This window comes from Ovis canadensis, chromosome 13, assembly GCF_042477335.2.
Source record: "Ovis canadensis isolate MfBH-ARS-UI-01 breed Bighorn chromosome 13, ARS-UI_OviCan_v2, whole genome shotgun sequence".
Taxonomy (NCBI): domain Eukaryota; kingdom Metazoa; phylum Chordata; class Mammalia; order Artiodactyla; family Bovidae; genus Ovis; species Ovis canadensis.
The window spans coordinates 58,765,375-58,782,868 of record NC_091257.1 but is presented as its reverse complement, the minus strand read 5'-3'; the positions used below and the strand labels follow the sequence as shown (position 1 = coordinate 58,782,868).

General features: G+C 42.3%; 1 protein-coding gene across 8 annotated transcripts in view; it reads right to left on the bottom strand.

The window, feature by feature from the left end:
* LOC138417531 (aldo-keto reductase family 1 member C4-like) overlaps nucleotides 1-17,115 on the bottom strand; it is a 46,532-nt gene extending 29,417 nt beyond the window's left edge. For 3 of the 8 annotated variants that reach the window (XM_069547924.1, XM_069547925.1, XM_069547921.1), the window contains exon 1: nucleotides 16,966-17,106. The gene's annotated coding sequence lies outside the window, so the exon portion shown is untranslated. Of the gene's footprint in view, nucleotides 1-16,943 lie in introns of all 8 variants that reach the window. The other 5 variants (XM_069547918.1, XM_069547923.1, XM_069547919.1 and 2 more) reach the window with 4 other exon arrangements.
* Between the last annotated feature and the right edge of the window lie 379 nt (nucleotides 17,116-17,494).

Sequence of the window (17,494 nt, the reverse complement as noted above, 5' to 3'; positions counted from 1 at the left end):
GCAACTTTTGTTAAAACTGATAAGCTAATATTGATACTTTACTATTAAGCAAGGGCCATAGAGTGCAAAACAATTCAAACTTTTAGTTGTACAGCAGCTTTATGCATTCTAAAAAATGCATATTGACATAAGAATCCACCATTACTGTATACGTAATAGAGAATAGTTTCACCACCCTGAACATTGTGTGCTCCAGTAGCCATCTTTCCCTTTCTTTCCTCTTCTAAATCCCTGGCAACATTGATCTTTTTACTCTCTTTATATTTTGCTTTTTCCAGAATGTTATACAGTTGGAATCATACATATAGCATGTAGATTTTTAAGGTTGCTTTTTTCACATAGCAATATGCATTTAATTTTCCTCCATGGCTTTTCATATCCTGATAGTTTATTTCTTATCACTGAATAAGATTTTACTGATGGATAAAATTATGTCTCTGTATCCAATGAATCTCTATATTTATAACTTGGGTGGCTCAGTGGTAAAGAATTCACCCACCAAGCAGGACTCAGGTTCAGTCCCTGGGTCAGGAAGATTCCCTAGAGAAGGAAGTGGCAATCCACCCAGTATTCTTGCCTGGGAAATCCTGTGGACAGAGGAGCCTGGTTGGCTACAGTCAAGGAGTCACAAAGAGTTGGACACAACTTAGTGACTAAACAGCAATTAGTAAGACTAGCATAACCATTCATGTGCAAGATTTTGTGTGGACATAAGTTTTCAGCTTATTTGTGTAAATATCCAAAAGCACAATCGCTGGATCTCTTACTAAGAGTATGTTTAGTTTTGTAAGAAACCCCATTTTACATTCCCAGGACTCATAAAGGGAGATTCTATCACAACATTCAATGTCGTCACTGCTTTGAGTCTAGCCATTCTGAGAAGTACGTAGGAGAACCTAATAGTTTGTTTTTTTTTTTTTTTAGTTTGCAAGTCCAAATGACACATACTTTTCATATGCATATTTTCCAGCTGAGTATCTTCTTTGGTAAAGTGTCCAAGAATATTTCTTTTTGTATTTCCAGAGGATAAAAGTGGGACTCAAAAATTAAGGACCAGTCCCTGGTCATACAACTGTACACTCTAGAGTCACAATGAACAGAAAACTTTCTGGCTTCCAGTATAGAGACTTGTCCACTAGCCCCTCTTAAGTCCAAGCACTGAAGTTATATTCCCATTAAAATACAGTAACAAGGACCAAGAACTTAGACCTTGCCCTATAAGAGTGCAGCTTTTTCCTACAAATCATAATATATTTTCTACTCAAGATAAGTTTCCAAGCAGTAACAAGAGTATGAGCCAAAACCCAGGTGCAGTGTTTCTCATCCAGCACTCAGCTGTGAAGGAAAGTTACACGGCTCAATATCACCTGGAGTTAAAACTCCCGTCCAGGTCCTCCTCACCATTCTATGCAAAACAAAGAATTCTCTCACCCAAAGGAAAAAAATGGACTTTAAGGTTGATTGTGACCAGCTCCCAGCCCGTCCATCCTCTGGCTGATCTCCAGAATTCCTTGCCCAGACATTTAAGAGATAAGTACTCCAAACAACCTTGGAAAAGAACAGACCCCCTTAAGACAGTAGATTTCCACATATATGCCTATATATACTTAGTCTCTTCTTGGGTTAGTGCAGCAGCTCACTAATCTGACTGCTGCCCCTTCTTGCCTCATTAGAGGTGATCTGTTTCTGTAAAGTGCCAGTCTGGTTCTTTTTCTGAACCTCACTTTCTCTAACTCCCTTACCCTACATTTTTTGGTGCCGAAACCACGGAGGTTGTGTCCTTCTCATTCTCCACAGCCAGCTCTTTGGAGTGTGGAAGCCTGCCGAGCTCACTTTCCCATCCGGACTTTCAAGATCTCCTCGAGAGGATGCCCTGTGCCTTCGTGAGTGGTACAAGTCCTATGTGAGGGCTTTATTGGTTTTCCACGTAACCTGAGGAATACTGGTCTCTCCCTCTCTCTCTCTCTCTCTCTCTCTCTCTCTCTCTCTCTCTCTCTCTCTCTCTCTCTCTCCCTCCCTCTTTTCTCTACACTTTCTTTTCCAAGAGACCGACCAATGCCAGGACAGAGGCCTTTTGCCATTCGACCTCACTCCATCCACCATGAATTCTCGCCTGACCCAGTAGCCCAAGTAAACTCTGATGGTACTCCAGGGCGCCATAGACTATCCTCTTTTCTGGGTTCCCAAAGAACCCTCTGGCCAAAAGGCCCTCTGGGGAGGTACGTGGAGGATGCCTCTCCCTCCTTCAGAGCCTCTCTTTCTTTGCCTAGTTAAAAGATTAGGTGACGACCCTTTTCTCTCCACCAGACAGTCGCTAGCCATTTGCTATGGGGTCAAGCCAATCCGTCCCACTCTCCCTTGGCCTGCATAAAATGAAACCTCAAACCTCTATTCTTGACCAATCTCAAGGTTCATAAACTTGAGCCACTTTGCCCTCAAACTCAGTCTCAGTACAAACTGGATAACCAAAACCACTTGCCTGAGTTCAGGACTTTCGATTTCAATATTTTATCAGATCTCACTAACTTCCTCAAATGGAATGGCAAATGGTCAGGGGTCCCATATATTCAAGCCTTCTGGGACCTTAGAAGCAGTCCTTCTCTCTGCAAGGACTGTTCTACCTATCAAATCCTCCTCTGCTCTCTCTCCCCCTCCATTACAAAAGAATCCAAATCTAAAGCCCCCCAAAGGCCCTGTAAACCACCAGCTCCCGATTTTGACTTGGCAGATGAGCCTCCTCCCTACTGCCCAGAGAGAAAGCTTCCAGAGACGAGACCCCATCCTCTAGCCCTTCCTCCTCCAAAACAGTCTGAAACCCCAAAAGAGATTTCCATCCCCCCTCCATTGGCCAGGACCTGAAGCAACCACATGTTTCCTCTCAGAGTGGTAGTGGGACCAGAGGGCCCTGCACGGGTTCATGTGCCTTTCTCAATTTCTGATATGAACCAAATTGAGGAAAAATTGGGATCCTTTTCAGAAAATCCTACCAGATACAAAAAAGAATTCCTCCAACTTACACAAGCATATCATTTAACCTAGAAGATCTTTATTACATCCTAAATGCCACTTTAACCCCTGATGAAAACAAATGGATATGGCAGGCAGCCCAGACTCATGCTGATGAGCTCCATAACCAAGACAGGACTAATCCGGTGGCTGATGATGCAGTCCCCTTAACTGAGCCAGGGTGGACACATCAAGCAGGTGATGCCGGCATCCAGTACCTGCATCATATGATCACCTGTTTACTAGAAGGAATGCTAAAAAGCTCTCACATTCATGTTAACTACGATAAGATTAGGGAAGTGACTCAAGAAAAAGATCAAAATCCTGCCGTTTTTCTTTCATGGCTTACTGAGGCAGTCCAAAAATACACTAATCTAGATATTTCCACCCCCACTGGACTTCTGTACCTACACGTCCAGTTCATAAGCCAGTCAGCCCCCAATAGTCACTGAAACTAGGCCAGTTAGAGAAGAGCCCTGAAATCCCTCAGTGAGATCTCCTAGAAATAACCTTTAAAGTTTTCAACAATAGGGAGGAAGAAGCGAAAAAAAGAAAAAGAAAAGGAAAGAAAGGCCAAATATGCTTTATTTGTTGCAGCTATCCAAGAAAAAAATTCAACCCCTTTGGCCCATCAACCTCAGCCCACCTGTATGGGACCTAACCCTCCAGGCCCCTACTTTAGATATAACCAAACCAGACACTGGGCTAGGTCTTGCCCAAATCCCCAGCCACCCACCAAACCCTGCCCCACCTATAAACAATGGGGCCACTGGAAAATAGATTGTTTTCAGACACTACCCACCAAATCTCGGGGTCCATCCCAGGCCCAACAACAATGGGCCAGGAGAGAGACTCAAGCAAGCCTCGGCAACCCAGACCATGGTTCCTCGGATGAAGTGAAAGATGATCCAATTGTGCCTGAGTTATTCCAGTGATGGAGCCCAAGCTCCAGACCCCAAGTCCACCCCATACAGATGGACTCAGAGCTTCTGGTAATTGGCACAGTGGCTGGACACAAAGTCTCATTCCTAATAGACACTGGAGTGGCCTTTTCACTTTTAACCTCCTTTAAGGGCCCTCTCCAACCTTCAGAAGTGGCCATCGAAGGGGGTCTCAGGCATCCCTTTTTATCCCAAAATAACCCCTCCTCTCCTTTGTTCCTTTGACAAAACAACACTAACATATTCTTATATAGTAGTTCCTCATTGCCCAATGGCATTGATGGGATGTGATCTTCTGGCTAAGCTACAAACTGTTACAAACCTCCCATTCTTAGATCCCATATCAATTCTTTGCATCCAAATGGCACCCAAACCCCTGGCCAGCCCTCACTCCCAAAACCTGCCCCCGAACTTCCCCTGATAGATCCTCAGGTCTGGGACACTGAAGCCCTGTCGGTAGCCCAACACCATTCTCCCATACAGGTCTTTCTTAAAAATCCCTCTCAAGAAATTACCCAAACTCAACATACCCTGACTGCAGAATCCCGACGGAGACTTAAACCAATAATCTCCCGACTGCTTAAAGCTGGCCTTTTGCTGCCTATCTATCCTCCTCATAATACTCCTATACTGGCAGTCAAAAAGGGACCCCACTCCTGATATCTAGTTCAAGATCTTCGCAAGATCAGAGGCCATTATACTCATATACTTCGTGGTCACTAACACCTACACCCTTCTCTCACATATTCCCCCTGACAACTCTATTTCCTGGTATTAGACCTCAAAGATGCTTTCTTTACTATACCTCTACATCATTCCTCACAGCCCCTATTTGCCTTCACCTGGACGGATCCAGACACATATCAATCTGAACAATTAACTTGGACTATTTTACCACAAGTGTTTAGAGATAGCCCTCATTTTTTTCGGTGAAGCCCTTCAAAGGGACTGACAAACGTTAGACCTAGGCTCTACTACCTTACTCCAATATGGAGACGATTTTTTGTTATGTAGTTCCTCTCACCATAACTGCCTAGTCCACATTGCAAAGGTATTAAATGCCCTAGGCAACTGGGGCTACAGAGCCTCACTCTCCAAAGCACAAATTGCTTCCAACATTGTCAATTACATGAGGTTACTTCTCACACCAACACCCAAAATAATCCCAGCTCAGACACTTCAAGCCTTGACACAGACCTCCAGGCCCAAACCAAGAGAACTTCTTCCTCTATTAGGTCTCTTAAACTTCTTCCAAATATGTGTCCCAATATTTGCCCTCCACACAAAATCTCTCTACCAAGCTACTTGAGAAAACTTAGATGAACCCTATTGACCCCCACCTCTCTCCACACCCTAATTCAGACTCTTATCAAACATTTACGACAGGCCCCTTCTCTTTACTTACCCAATTACACCAAGCCTTTTTTACTTTTTGTATTCTCTGCAAGGATATGCCTTAGGGATTCTGTGCATAAAAGGGGGAGACACATGGGGGCCTCTAGCTTACTTATTTAAAAAACTAGATCTCATCATGCTCAGATGGCCACCTTGTCTCCAGGTCTTAGCTGCAACCACCCTCTTAACACCTGAGGCCCAAAAGCTAACCTGAAATTCTCCTCTAAATATATACTCTCCTCATTCCTTCAAAGATTTATTCTCTCATTGGGCTTTCCTTTCCTCTGCCCCCTGCTTGACTACAAAGCCTCCAGGCATACCTCCTCAACCCATTCCTTTCTTTTATGCCTTTTAGACCTCTTAATCCTGCTAGCTTAATCCCTACAACAGATCCAGAAGCAGAACACCTATCTCATGACCGTGTTCAGACCTTAGATATGACACTTATCCATTTGAATATATAACTGATCAGCCCCTTCCTGACCCCACAGTCCCATCCTAGAAACAGTGCCCAGAAACAAGCCCTATTTGGGGCTGGATCCACTATAGCCCGAGCTTCCCTGGTGGCTCAGACGGTAAAGCGTCTGCCTACAATGCGGGAGAGGAGAAGGCAATGGCAACCCACTCCAGTATTCTTGCCTGGAAAATCCCATGGATGGAGGAACCTGGTAGGCTACAATCCATGGGGTTGCAAAGAGTCAGACACAACTGAGCGACTTCACTCACTCCACTTCACGCTATAGTCCAGGGACAGCCCGACAAAGTTATCCCTCCTTGCCTCATCAAGTCAGCCACACTCCCAGCTCACACATCCTCACAACAGGCTGAACTGATAGCCTTTACACAAGATTTGACCCTAGCCAAAGACCAAAACATAAACATTTACACTGACTCCAAATATAACACATTACATTTTAACATTATAATCTGGAGGGAGAGGGGATTCGTCACTCAGAAGGGCACAACTATTCTCAATGCTTCTTTTATTTCTGAACTCCTCCATGCGGCTCAGCTCCCAAACCAAGCTGCTGTAATATATTGCCCGGGACATCAGTGACATAGTCCTATCTCCTTTTATAACAATATAGCAGATCCCAAACAAAGCAGCTCTGTTAGCAGGCTGCCTCTGTTAGTCCTGTCTTTACTATGGCCCAAATAGATGAGCCTAACGTCCGCCCATTACTTTGATATTTGCATTCCCTTTTGCACCCCTCTACAAAAGTACTTAAGACTTTCCTTCAGAACTTTATTGAATTAACTAAGGACGATGTGGCTTATTTAATTAATCTGACTCAAACTTGTACCATTTGTCAGCAGACAAATCCTAATTCTAACATTTGCCCCCCTCCTTTCCCCCCCCACCAAATTGTGGACATCTTCCCGCATAAGACTGGCAGGTAGATTTCACCCACATGCCACCTATAAAAAGGGTTAAATTTCTCCTAGTCTTCATACATACATTTTCTTGATAGATTGAAGCTTTCCTGTCTACTGACAAACAAGCTCCTACTGTGGCTCAGCTTATTCTTATTGAAATCCTCCCCAGGCCTGGAGTGCCTTCCTCCCTCCGGTCTGACAACAGGCCCAAGTTCACATCTCAAATCACCCAAAATATTCCACAAGCCCTTCAAGTTCCTTGGAGGTTTCACATTCCTTATCATCCCTGGTCTTCTGGTAAGGTTGAGAGAGGCAACCGAGTCCTAAAAAAAACCTCAGACCAAATTAATGATTCATCTCCATCAAGACTAGACTAAACTCCTCACTTTAGTCCTCTAAAGATCTGGGCCTTACCAAAAAAAAAAAAAAAAAGCCTAAATATCAGTCCATTCAAGGCCATGTATGGGAGGTCCATAATACCTTTGGGTCTTCCCCATTCCCAGAACAGCCCAAACTGCCTTCCCACCTTCCTTCTCCTTTACTTGCCCAGATAGGAGATGCCCTTTGGCAACATATGGATAACTTACTCCCTCGACAGAAACCCAATCTTCCATACCCATCCCTTCAAACAGGAGACAAGGTCTATATGACAGTTCAGTCCTACTCAGATCTAACCCCAAAATGGCAAGGACCCTGCACGGTAATTCTGCTGACCCCTACCACTACAAAATTGAAAGAAATCACCCCTTGGGTACACACCACCAGGTTAAAAATGGTTATGCGGCCCAATGATGAAAATGCTTGCCAGACTAATACTTATCAAGTTTCTCACACAGGCCCTACAACTCTAAAGTTCTCACGGCTTCCACCAGCCTCAACTGGCGATGGATGAGCCTGTCGGTTTCACAGCTTCAATTATTCCTGGAGCAACTTCTAACAGATATCTGGGTCTCGAGCCTTCAAGGATCCAAGCTTGAACACATTGAAGATTACACCTCCACCCTGTAGCTACAAGAAACGTTTTATAACTTTTATCCCTTGGAAATCCAATTCTTTTTTTGGTTTTGTTTTTGTTTATTTTTGTTAGTTTTTTTATTTTTTAAAATTTAAAATCTTTAATTCTTACATGTGTTCCCAAACATGAACCCCCCTCCCACCTCCCTCCCCACAACATCTCTCTGGGTCATCCCCATGCACCAGCCCCAAGCATGCTGCACCCTGCGTCAGACATAGACTGGCGATTCAATTCTTACATGATAGTATACGTGTTAGAATGCCATTCTCCCAAATCATCCCACCCTCTCCCTCTCCCTCTGAGTCCAAAAGTCCATTATACATATCTGTGTCTTTTTTCCTGTCATGCATACAGGGTCGTCATTGCCATCTTCCTAAATTCCATATATATGTGTTAGTATACTGTATTGGTGCTTTTCTTTCTGGCTTACTTCACTCTGTATAATTGGCTCCAGTTTCATCCATCTCATCAGAACTGATTCAAATGAATTCTTTTTAACGGCTGAGTAACACTCCATTGTGTATATGTACCACAGCTTTCTTATCCATTCATCTGCTGATGGACATCTAGGTTGTTTCCATGTCCTGGCTATTATAAACAGTGCTGCGATGAACATTGGGGTACATGTGTCTCTTTCAATTCTGGTTTCCTCGGTGTGTATGCCCAGCAGTGGGATTGCTGGGTCATAAGGCAGTCCTATTTGCAATTTTTTAAGGAATCTCCACACTGTTCTCCATCGGGGCTGTACTAGTTTGCATTCCCACCAACAGTGTAGGAGGGTTCCCTTTTCTCCACACCCTCTCCAGCATTTATTGCTTGCAGATTTTTGGATCGCAGCCATTCCGACTGGTGTGAAGTGGTACCTCATTGTGGTTTTGATTTGCATTTCTCTAATAATGAGTGATGTTGAGCATCTTTTCATGTGTTTGTTAGCCATCCGTATGTCTTCTTTGGAGAAATGTCTATTTAGTTCTTTGGCCCATTTTTTGATTGGGTCGTTTATTTTTCTGGAATTGAGCTGCATAAGTTGCTTGTATATTTTTGAGATTAGTTGTTTGTCAGTTGCTTCATTTGCTATTATTGTCTCCCATTCAGAAGGCTGTCTTTTCACCTTGCTTATATTTTCCTTTGTTGTGAGAAGTTTTAATTTTAATTAGATCCCATTTGTTTATTTTTGCTTTTATTTCCAGAGTTCTGGGAGGTGGATCATAGAGGATCCTGCTGTGATTTATGTCGGAGAGTGTTTTGCCTATGTTCTCCTCTAGGAGTTTTATAGTTTCTGGTCTTACATTTAGATCTTTAATCCATTTTGAGTTTATTTTTGTGTGCGGTGTTAGAAAGTGATCTAGTTTCATTCTTTTACAAGTGGTTGACCAGTTTTCCCAGCACCACTTGTTTAAAGAGATTGTCTTTACTCCATTGTATATTCTTGCCTCCTTTGTCAAAGATAAGGTGTCCATATGTGTGTGGATTTATCTCTGGGCTTTTTATTTTGTTCCATTGATCTATATGTCTGTCTTTGTGCCAGTACCATACTGTCTTGATGATTGTGGCTTTGTAGTAGAGCCTGAAGTCAGGCAAGTTGATTCCTCCAGTTCCATTCTTCTTTCTCAAGATTGCTTTGGCTATTCGAGGTTTTTTGTATTTCCATACAAATCTGAAATTATTTGTTCTAGTTCTGTGAAAAATGTGGCTGGTAGCTTGATAGGGATTGCATTGAATTTGTAAATTGCTTTGGGTAGTATACTCATTTTCACTATATTGATTCTTCTGATCCACGAACATGGTATATTTCTCCATCTATTAGTGTCCTCTTTGATTTCTTTCATCAGTGTTTTATAGTTTTCTATATATAGGTCTTTAGTTTCCTTAGGTAGATATATTCCCAAGTATTTTATTCTTTTCGTTGCAATGGTGAATGGAATTGTTTCCTTAATTTCTTTTTCTACTTTCTCATTATTAGTGTATAGGAATGCAAGGGATTTCTGTGTGTTGATTTTATATCCTGCAACTTTACTATATTCATTGATGAGCTCTAGTAATTTTCTGGTGGAGTCTTTAGGGTTTTCCATGTAGAGGATCATGTCATCTGCAAACAGTGAGAGTTTTACTTCTTCTTTTCCAATTTGGATTCCTTTTATTTCTTTTTCTGCTCTGATTGCTGTGGCCAAAACTTCCAGAACTATGTTGAATAGTAGCGGTGAAAGTGGGCACCCTTGTCTTGTTCCTGACTTTAGGGGAAATGCTTTCAATTTTTCACCATTGAGGATAATGTTTGCTGTGGGTTTGTCATATATAGCTTTTATTATGTTGAGGTATATTCCTTCTATTCCTGCTTTCTGGAGAGTTTTTATCATAAATGGATGTTGAATTTTGTCAAAGGCCTTCTCTGCATCTATTGAGATAATCATATGGTTTTTATTTTTCAATTTGTTAATGTGGTGAATTACATTGATTGATTTGCGGATATTGAAGAATCCTTGCATCCCTGGGATAAAGCCCACTTGGTCATGGTGTATGATCTTTTTAATGTGTTGTTGGATTCTGATTGCTAGAATTTTGTTGAGGATTTTTGCATCTTTGTTCATCAGTGATATTGGCCTGTAATTTTCCTTTTTTGTGACATCTTTGTCAGGTTTTGGTATTAGGGTAATGGTGGCCTCATAGAATGAGTTTGGAAGTTTACCTTCCTTTGCAATTTTCTGGAAGAGTTTGAGGAGGATAGGTGTTAGCTCTTCTCGAAATTTTTGGTAGAATTCAGCTGTGAAGCCGTCTGGACCTGGGCTTTTGTTTACTGGAAGATTTCTGATTACAGTTTCAATTTCCGTGCTTGTGATGGTCTGTTAAGATTTTCTATTTCTTCCTGGTTCAGTTTTGGAAAGTTGTACTTCTATAAGAATTTGTCCATTTCTTCCACATTGTCCATTTTATTGGCATACAACTGCTGATAGTAGTCTCTTATGATCCTTTGTATTTCTGTGTTGTCTGTTGTGATCTCTCCATTTTCATTTCTAATTTTATTGATTTGATTTTTCTCTCTTTGCTTCTTGATGAGTCTGGCTAATGGTTTGTCAATTTTATTTATCCTTTCAAAGAACCAGCTTTTGGCTTTGTTGATTTTTGCTATGGTCTCTTTTGTTTATTTTGCATTAATTTCTGCCCTAATTTTTAATATTTCTTTCCTTCTACTAACTCTGGGGTTCTCCATTTCTTCCTTTTCTAGTTGCTTTAGTTGTAGAGTTAGGTTATTTATTTGACTTTTTTTCTTGTTTCTTGAGGTATGCCTGTATTGCTATGAACCTTCCCCTTATCACTGCTTTTATAGTGTCCCACAGGTTTTGGGTTGTTGTGTTTTCATTTTCATTAGTTTCTATGCATATTTTGATTTCTTTTTTGATTTCTTCTGTGATTTGTTGGTTATTCAGAAGTGTGTTGTTCAACCTCCATATGTTGGAATTTTTAATAGTTTTTCTCCTGTAATTGAGGTCTAATCTTAATGCATTATGGTCAGAAAAGATGCTTGGAATGATTTCGATTTTTTTGAATTTATCAAGTTTAGATTTATGGCCCATGATGTGATCTATCCTGGAGAAGGTTCCATGAGCACTTGAAAAAAAGGTGAAATTCATTGTTTTGGGGTGAAATGTCCTATAGATATCAATTAGGTCTAACTGATCTAATGCATCATTTAAAGTTTGCGTTTCTTTGTTAATTTTCTGTTTAGTTGATCTGTCCATAGGTGTGAGTGGGGTATTAAAGTCTCCCACTATTATTGTGTTATTGTTGATTTCCCCTTTCATACTTGTTAGCATTTGTCTTACATATTACGGTGCTCCTATATTGGGTGCATATATATTTATAATTGTTATATCTTCTTCTTGGATTGTTCCTTTGATCATTATGTAGTGGCCTTCTTTGTCTCTTTTCACAGCCTTTGTTTTAAAGTCTATTTTATCACATATGAGTATTGCCACTCCTGCTTTCTTTTGGTCTCTATTTGCGTGGTATATCTTTTTCCAGGCCTTCACTTTCAGTCTGTATGTGTCCCTTGTTTTGAGGTGGGTCTCTTGTAAGCAGCATATAGAGGGGTCTTGTTTTTGTATCCATTCGGCCAGTCTTTGTCTTTTGGTTGGGGCGTTCAACCCATTTACGTTTAAGGTAATTATTGATAAGTATGATCCCGTTACCATTTACTTTATTGTTTTGGGTTCGGGTTTATACACCCTTTTCGTGTTTCCTGTCTAGAGGATATCCTTTAGAATTTGTTGGAGAGCTGGTTTGGTGGTGCTGAATTCTCTCAGCTTTTGCTTGTCTGTAAAGCTTTTGATTTCTCCTTCATATTTGAATGAGATCCTTGCTGGGTACAGTAATCTGGGCTGTAGGTTATTGTCTTTCATCACTTTAAGTATGTCTTGCCATTCCCTCCTGGCCTGAAGAGTTTCTATTGAAAGATCAGCTGTTATCCTTATGGGAATCTCCTTGTGTGTTATTTGTTGTTTTTCCCTTGCTGCTTTTAATATTTGTTCTTTGTGTTTGATCTTTGTTAATTTGATTAGTATGTGTCTTGGGGTGTTTCACCTTGGGTTTATCCTATTTGGAACTCTCTGTGTTTCTTGGACTTGGGTGATTATTTCCTTCCGCATTTTAGGGAAGTTTTCAACTATTATCTCCTCAAGGATTTTCTCATGATCTTTCTTTCTGTCTTCTTCTGGGACTCCTATAATTCGAATGTTGGAGCGTTTCATATTGTCCTGGAGGTCTCTGAGATTGTCTTCATTTCTTTTAATTCGTTTTTCTTGTTTCCTCTCTGATTCATTTATTTCTACCATTCTATCTTCTATTTCACTAATCCTATCTTCTGCCTCCGTTATTCTACTATTTGTTGCCTCCAGAGTGTTTCTGAGCTCATTTATTGCATTATTCATTATATTTTGACTCTTTTTTATTTCTTCTAGGTCCTTGTTAAACCTTTCTTGCATCTTCTCAATCCTTGTCTCTAGGCTATTTATCTGTGATTCCATTTTGATTTCAAGATTTTGGATCATTTTCACTATCAATATTCAGAATTCCTTCTCCGGTAGATTCCCTACTTCTTCCTCTTTTGTTTGGTTTGGTGGGCAACTCTCCTGTTCCTTTACCTGCTGAGTATTCCTCTGTCTCTTCATCTCGGTTATATTGCTGCGTTTGGGGTGGCCTTTTTATAGTCTGGTAATTTGTGGAGTTCTCTTTATTATGGAGCTTCCTCACTTTGGGTGGGGTTCTATCAGTGGCTTGTCAAGATTTCCTGGTTAGGGAGGCTTGTGTTGGAGTTTCGGTGGGTGGAGCTGGGTTTCTTCTCTCTGGAGTGCAGTGGAATGACCCGTAATGGGTTATGAGACATCAAAGGTTTGGGGATAATTTTGAGTTGCCTGTATATTGAAGCTCAGGGGAGTGTTCCTGTGTTGCTGGAGAATTTGCATGGTATGTCTTGTTTTGGAACTTGTTGGCCCTTGGGTGGAGCTTGGTTTCGGTGTAGGTATGAAGGCATTTGATGAGCTCCTATTGCTTAATGTTCCCTGAATTCAAGAGTTCTCTAATGTTTTCAGGCTTTGGATTTAAGCCTCCTGCTTCTGGTTTTCAGTTTTATTTTTACAGTAGCCTCTAGACTTCTCCATCTATGCAGCACCCATGATAAAACATATAGGTTAGAGATGAAAAGTTTCTCCACATTGAGGGACACTCAGAGAGGTTCACTGAGTTACAAGGAGAAGAGAAGATGGAGGGGGTAGTTAGAGGTAACTGGAATGAGATGCGGTGAGATCAAAAGAGGAGAGAGTAAGCTAGCCAGTAGTCACTTCCTTATGTGCGCTCTATAGTCTGGACCGCTCAGAGGTATTTACAGAGTTATACGGGGAAGAGGAGAGGGAAGAAGTAGACAGAGGTGACCAGGAGGATAAGAGAGAGGAATGAGTAGGAGAGAGACAAATCCTGCCAGTAACCAGTTCCTTAGGTGTTCTTCACCGTCTGGAACACACAGAGATCCACAGAGTTGGATAGAGAAGAGATAGGGGAGAAAAGAGACAGAGGCCACCTGGTGGAGAAAAAGGAGAGTCCAGAGGAGGAGAGTGGTCAAGCCAGTAATCTCGCTGTCAGGTAAGCTTGGGTAGTGAAGTTTGGGTTTTTAAATGTACAAAATTGACAACAAAAACTCAAGAGCAAAGATTAAAAATCTAGACTAGAGGTTGGATTTTCAAAGATACAATATTAAAGAAAAGCAGAAGGAAAAAGGAAGAAAGAAAAAAAAGAATTATTAAAAAACAAAAAACAAACAAACAAAAAAAAAACCACCAACAACCATCCAAGGACTATATATGGTGTTTGCCTTAAAAAAAAAAAAAAAGTCTTTTTTTTTTAAATAGTAGTAATAGGTTATAGAAATAAAAATTAGAGGAGAAACAGAAGACTTAACAATTAAAAAAAGTTAGAAAAAAAAAAAAGAAACAAAAAACAAAAAAGCAAAAAAAAAAAAAGGAATGATTTTAAAAATAGTAAAAATATTTCTGGCCCTTCTCTGGTGTTATGGGCCGTGTGGGATCACTTCCAAGGTGGTTCCCTCTGTTTAACTTCTTCTGTTTGCTGGTTTTTTAGGCTCACTAGTTCAGTCGCGCTGTGGGGAGGGGGGATGCTGCAAACAAATAGCACTGTCGTGTGCACCTAGTATCTCTGCCCCGCTTGACCTGTCCTTTCTCGAGGCGCACAAACTGCTCCGGCTCTACGATGCTCAGCCGGGAACCGTCTGGGGCCGGCCCTAGGCTGCGTGCACTTCCCCGGTCCAAGCCGCTCAGGTTCGGCGCTCAGGCAGCCCTCAGAGGCACAGATTCGGCTGGGACTGCGCTTTGTGCCCTTCCCAGGTCCGAGTAGCTCAGGAGTTTGGCGAGTGCAATCGCCGCAGCTTGTCACCTTTTCTGCCACTGCTACTCAGCTTTCTGGGTGGACCACTGGCGCACCCCGTGAGGCAGACTGTGACTGTCCAGCACCCCCAGAAGTCTTAGCAAAGGAGCCTGCTTGCAGTGAGGTAAGTAAAGTCTCTCCGGGTCTGCAATTGCCCCTTTCCAGTCCTTACGGCTCTGGCTGCCTGTCCCCGGTGGGGATGGTCTGCAGCCGGCTTTTCCCGTTCCGTCCTTTGTTCTGTGCTCGGTCCTGGCGGGGTCTTAAGTTCGAGCTTTTCGCGTGGTAGCTATCCCACAGTCTGGTTTGCTAGCCCAAGTTAGATCGTTCTGGTTGCGCGTGGGGCGTTTCTGCCCGATTCTTACAAAGCACTGCAGCCCGCGCCTCCCGCGCGTCCCTGCCCTGCCCCCACTTCCCAATGGCGGATGCAGGCGTCTGTGCTGCTTTTCCGCTGGGGGAGTTACTGTTGGGCTTGTAATCTCTTGGTTTTAATTATTTATCTATTTTTCCTTCCTGTTATGTTGCCCTCTGTGTTTCCAAGGCTCGCCACAGACTCGGCAGGGAGAGTGTTTCCTGGTGTTTGGAAACCTCTCTTCTTAAAATTCCCTTCCCGGGATGGGCTTCCCTTCCAGGGACAGAGCTCCCTCCCCACCTCCTTTGTCTCCTTTTTCATCTTTTATATTTTTTCCTACCTGTTTTTGAAGACAATGGTCTGCTTTTCTGGTTGCCTGATGTCCCCTGACAGCCTACAGAAGTTGTTTTGTGGAGTTTGCTCGGCGTTGAAATGTTCTTTTGAGGAATTTGTGAGGGAGAAAGTGGTCTTCCTGTCCTATTCCTCCGCCATCTTTCCCTCCCCCTGAAATCCAATTCTTTTCCATAGTAATCTATCTTATGCTCACTTCCCCAAATGTTGTTTAATATCTTCTTCTTATCCTCCCTTCTTCCTCTGACCCACGAACTCCTTCAACATCCTAACCTCAGCTATCTATTCCAAACCCTTAATTTAACCTATACCCTTCTCAATGCCGGAGAAGGCAATGGAAACCCATTCCAGTACTCCTGCCTGGAAAATCCCTTGGATGGAGGAGCCTGGTAGGCTGCAGTCCATGGGGTCACTAAGAGTCGAACACGACTGAGCAACTTCACTTTCATTTTTCACTGCCATGCATTGGAGAAGTAAATGGCAACCCACTCCAGTGTTCTTGCCTGGAGAATCCCAGGGACAGGGGAGCCTGGTGGGCTGCCATCTATGGGGTCACACAGAGTCGGACACGACTGAAGCGACTTAGCAACAGCAGTAGCTTCTCAATGCTTCTAACCCACAATTGGCTAAAGACTGCTGGATATGTTTATTCGTAATTCCTCTGTGAGATTCATCCTTCTCCACATCCATCCTTAACTGGACCACAGGTAAAATGTCCCTACACCACTCATACTTTGGAGAGCCTTTATTTGTCTCATATCTTAAATATCTTCACACTAGTGACCAAGTCCGAAATTTAGACATACTCTTAATATCTTTACTCACCGAACTTTTCTCCTTCAATGTGAAATGTCCAATAGGAGGCCCTATGGCCCACAGAGTAACACTGTTACAACCAGCTCCTTTTTGCATATCCAGAAATTCCCGAAACAGTTCATATGACCATGGACACAATCCCTAACTCCATGTGCGACCATACCTCCACCTCTGCCACTGGAAAGGCTATATATAATGTTTCTGGTACTACAGGACACTCTTTAACATTTTCAGGGTGGTTTCCCTCAACATATTCCTCCACTTCTCCCATTATTGGGGTCACTTTAGTGGGGTCTGTAAGCATCCCTGGACAAACGATAAACCCCCCCCCCTCCCCTGCCCCCCGACTCCTTTTCACCATTGACTTCAGCTGTTGTATTATGACACCTGGCCTATTTTTCCTGGGTGGGATGTCTACATACCTCTCTCTACCTACTAATTGGACCGGGACCTGCACCCTGGTATATGCCAACCCAAACATTTTAATAGCCCTCAGTGATCAGCCCTTGCCTATTCCTCTCATCCACAAGTGAATAAAACGAGCCATTCATTTCAATCCCCTCTTAGTAGGAATAGGAATAGTGGCTGAAATTGGAAAAGGAACTGCTGGCTTAACCACCTCCATCCAAAACTATCAGACACTCTCTAAGGACCTATCAGACGGCCTCCAGGAAATAGCTCAAGGCCTAATAACTATCCAAAATCAACTTGATTCCTTGGTGTCCATAGTTTTACAAAATTGAAGGAGATTAGATCTACTCACTATAGAGAAGGGAGGTCTGTACCTTTTTCCAGATGAATCCTGTTGTTTCTATGCCACTAGTCCTTTATTGCCCAAGGAGGTACAAAAAACCTTCCAGATCGAGCCTCATGAATCTGCCAGAGATTAAACAACTTCTGGCAGTCATGCTTAACAGATTGGAACTGGATGCCTTGGGTTTTATGCCTTCTCGGAACATTAATTTTTATCATCCTTCTACTCACCTTTGAACCTTGTTTGTTTAATCTTTTCCAGGGATTCCTCCAAGACCGAATCTGAGCCATTTCCTGAGATCAAGTCAAGATTGTTCTTTTACTGGAGACCCTGACAGCTAGAATAGAAAATCAACACTACAGGCCTTAGACTTCTTCTCAGACCACGAACCTCTGACCCTCATTTATCAGCACCAAGAAGCCCTGAGCATTAGCAATGCCCACCTCTCTTTCTCTTTTTGTATACATTCCTTAGGGTCTGAAACGAAGGAAAGTTCAGTTCAGTTCAGTTCAGTCACTTAGTCATGTCCGATTCTTTGTGACCCCATGAATCGCAGCAAG